We start from the raw sequence: 4,724 nt of genomic DNA on the forward strand, positions 1-4,724 counted from the left end.
AAAAATGACAAATGTTGGAGGGGATGTGGGAAAATTGAGATACTAAGGGGCAGGTAGGTGGCGCAGTGGATAGAGCACCAGCCCTGAAGTCAGGAGGACCTGAGTTCGAATCTGACCTCAGACCAAAACACTTGACACTTACTAGCTGTGTGACCCTGGGCAAGTCACTTAACCTCAACTGCCTAAAAATAAAATAAAATAAAAATAAAACTGAGATACTAAAGCACTGTTGGTGAAGTTGTGGAATGATCCAACCATTCTAAAGAACAATTTGGAACCATGCCCAAAGGGCTATAAAACTGTGAATACCCTTTAACTCAGCAATACCACTACTAGGTCTGTACTCAAAAGATCAAAAAAGATGGAAAGAACTCATATACATAAAAATATTCACAGTAGATCTTTTCTATGGTAGCAAGGAATTAGAAACTGAGAAGATGCTCACCAATTTTGGAAGGACTGAACAAATTGTGGTTCAAGATTGTGATTGAATGCTATTATGCTATAAGAAATGATAAGCAGAATGCTTTCAGAAAAACCTGGGAAGACTTGTATGAACTGATACAAAGTGAAGTAAACAGAACCAGGAGACCACTATACAGAATAACAGTACTAATGTAAGGATGAACAACTGTGAATGACTTAGTTATTCTCAGTAATACAATGATCCAAGACAATTCCAAAGGCCTTACAATGAAAAATGTTATCCACTTCCACAGAAAGAACTGATGGAGTCTGCATGCAGATCATAGCATACCTTTTAAAAATGTCTTTATTTTTCTTGGGATTTTTTTGTCTGTGTTTTCTTTCACAACATGACTAATATGGAAATATGTTTTGCATGAGTGCACATGTATAAACTATATCAAATTGCTTGCCTTCTCAAGGAGAGTGGTGGGGAAGGAGGGAGAGAAAGAGCTTGGAATTCAACATTTTTTTTTAAATTTATGTTTAAAATTGTTTTTACATGTAATTAGAAAAAAATGCTTTTAAAAATCTCACAAAAGAAAAGAACTTGATTGGGAATATAAATACACAGAAATGAATGACATTCTGGAAGAAGAGAAGCAAAAAGCAATAACATTAAAAGAAAACATGATCTCCATACAAGTAAGACATCGATCTCAAAGACAGAACAAGTAGAGATAATTTAAGGATCATAGGTCTTCCTGAAGTAAAAAGCTCTGAAGACTACAATTCAAGAAATAATACGAGAAAAACCTACCCAGAACTTCTGAATACAGAAAACAAAGTACCAACTGAAAGACTCCATAGTTTGCCTACAGAAAGAAACCTTACACAGCAAACTCCAGGACACACAGTGGTTAAATTGAACATTTTTCAATAACAAACAACAAATTCTACTAATGACCAGGAGAAAGAGCACCAAAAACAAAGGAAAAGAAAATTGAACTGGATAAGGCTAGTTTATAGCTACCAGAAACTGCAAAATAGAATGTAATAAAGTGTTCCAAAGAGCAAAGAGTAGCACAATGAATATAAGACTGGAGTTTGAGCCAGAAAGACCTGAGTTCAAATCTGCCTTCAGATATTTACAGTTTTGTGACTCTGGGCAAGTCACCTAACCTCTGTCTGACTGAGTTTCCTCAACTGTAAAATGAGGGTGGAAATAGCACCTACTTCCCAGGGTTGTTGTGAGGATCAAATCAGATAATATTTGTAAAGCACTTTGCAAATCTTTAAACATTATATTAATATTAGCTATTATTAGGAAAGGATCTCAAGATGAAACCCAAAGTGACATATCCTGCAAACTTAAGCCTAACCATCAAGAAAAAGAAGGAAATTCAATTTGAAAAAAAGGCATTTGAAGCATTCTTACAAAAAATAAAAAAAACACTAGATGTGAACAGGTTATTCTCTTGGCAAATACCCAAGACAAGAGAAACATAAGGGGGCAGCTAGGTGGCGCAGTGGATAGAGCACCGGCCCTGAAGTCAGGAGGACCTGAGTTCAAATGCGGCCTCAGACACATAACACTTACTAGCTGTGTGACCCTGCGTAAGTCACTTAACCCCAATTGCCAAAAAAAAAAGAGAGAGAGAGAAACATAAGAAAGATAAATAAATACAGCTACACAGGATGCACAAATAATGGAAGAGCCCAAATTGAGAGACTATTAAAAGGGGGGAAAAAAACTAGAAATAGAAAGACCTGTGGGATAAAATATCAACAAATAAAAGCAGAAGAACCATTAAAAGATTTCTTTATAAAAGCACACAAGAAGATAAAGATGAAAATGTAACTTAAACAGAAATGATGGTAGAGAAATGGATCTGAAACACCATGGACTAAACCACACAACCCCCCAATACAGATGAAACAGTATTTTCTGAGGGACTAAGTCAGAGAGTGGAACACAACTAAGAAGAGGGAGAAGAGGTAGAAGATATTAAGGAACATGCAATTTACTCTGATCAAGTCAAGGGTAAATAATGAAGGGAAAATAACCCCTTTGGTGTCTCAGGAAGAAGACAGGATATGGAAGAATGGATAGAGTGGCAAAGGGAGAGACTATATATGAAAAAAGAAAAGGGGAAATCTCAATTCAGTGATAGGAAGGGGATTCCACTGAAGAGTACTCCCTTGGGTGTAGAAGGAGAAATATATTCTGTAATGAGATACAGAGGACTTTAATATATGGGTTATAAGGATTGGGTGCTCAGAGAGGGTGTTTTGCTTTCCTGCCTCAGGAGAAGGGGAATCAGAGATTCTGAGAACAACTGGCACCAGGGCAGGATAAGAAAGGAGATTTTTAACTAACTACTTAACTGAGAAGAAAAATGAAGGAAACAATTAGATAATTAGATAAATGAAAGGAAGAAAGGGGGATTAAAAAGTTAAATAAAACCCCCAAAACTATAGAAAGAGGTGAAAAGGAGGGAAGGATGAAGATGAAGGGAAAAGAGCCTGTAGAAATAGGGTTGGATTTAAGTAGACTAAACAAAAATAACTGTAGATAAAGTAATATCTATAAAGATAAAAAGAAAAAATATTAATTCATATAATACAATGTTAAAGACAAATATTTAAAAATAGACCTAACTCTTACAACTTGAAATGTGAATGGATTAAACAATCCAATAAAACAAGAGAGTGACAGATAAGAATACAAAACCCCACTATGTTTTACTATAGAATAAAAAATGAGGAGCTGAAACAAAATTTACTATGCATTAGGTGGATTAAAAAAAAAGCAGAAGTTATGATCATGCTATCAGACAAAAAAATCCTCACAATATAAACAAGGAAACTACATTATATTTAAATGGAATATAAACAACAAATCAATATCAACATTAAACATATGCTCTGAATACCTTAGTATCAAATTAATAAAGTAAAAAATATCTCAATTACAAGAAGACACAGACATTAAAATAATAACAGTAGGAGACTTTAATGTCCCTCACTCAGTTTTGAATAAATCTAAAGGAAATATAAACAAAAGGGAAAATATAGATTTGAATAAATTTCTGGAGAAAATGGAGCTAAGAGACTTATAGAATCTTTCAAATGGGACTGCAAAAGAATATATACATATATGCATATCTCGGAACCACATAAAACTTCTACCAAAATTGACCATGTATTAGAGCACAGAGATATTACAAATAAGCTTAAAAAAAGATTTTATAAAGATGAACTGTGCACATTATAATGAAGGGGAGGATATTAAAAGTGCTCACTCTTTCAGAATCCTAATGTCACAAGAGGTCATAGAAGTAGTCAATTGAGACAGAAGATCCATAAGTAGTTTTGTTACATCTTGGAGATGCCATAAGAAAAAAGGAAGAGGAAGAAGGAGAAAGGATATATTAGGGGGAAATGGGAAGAAAAATAGGGAATTTATTAACATGCCTAATCTGGTTGTGCAGAAGTGAAACTGTATGCAAACACGGACAGGGTGAGGGAGCTGGTATGATTTGAACCTCAACTTTCATCTAAACTGATCAAAAGAAGGCAGAACACACACACATAGATGTACACACAAAGTTTGATGTAGGAATGTGTTCAATTCAATAAGGACGCAGATAGGAACAGGAAGGGGGTAGATTCAGGGAGAGATTAGTCAAAAGCTGAACAAACCTTAAATGTAAAAAGGCGATAGTGAAGAAAAGGTTAAAAGAAAAAAGAAAATAGAAATAAATGGGGGTGAGCAGTATAGAGAAGGAAAAGTATAAGAGAATAGGATGAAAGGAAATAATTATCATAACTGTAAATGTGATTAGAATGAACTCAGCCATAAAAAAGAATGTGTCAGCAGAATGGATTGAAAAGCAAAATCTAATAATATATTGTTTACAAGTAACACACTTGAAACATAAAGACTCATACAGAGTTAAAGAAAAGAGTTGGAGCAAAAGCTATTATGCCTCAACTAAAAACAAAAAAGCAGGGGTGGTAATTATGCTTTTGGACAAGGCAACAGCAAAAATAGACTAAATTAAAATAGAGAAAGAGGAAAATTACATTTTGCTGAAAGGAAACAGATAATGAATCAGTTCCAATATTTAACATATACGTACCAAATGGCACAGCTTCTAGATACTTAAAAGAAAAAACTAATTGACTGACAAGAAGAAATATACAATAAAACTACAAGAGTGGGGGACCTCAATTTATCCCTATGAACCCAAGATAAACCTAATCAAAAAGTAAATAAGAAAGAAGTTAAGAACCAAAAAGAATTTTTTTTAATT

The sequence above is a fragment of the Vombatus ursinus genome, unplaced genomic scaffold (genome assembly GCF_900497805.2).
Source record: "Vombatus ursinus unplaced genomic scaffold, bare-nosed wombat genome assembly UNPS02014935.1, whole genome shotgun sequence".
Classification (NCBI taxonomy): Eukaryota; Metazoa; Chordata; class Mammalia; order Diprotodontia; family Vombatidae; genus Vombatus; species Vombatus ursinus.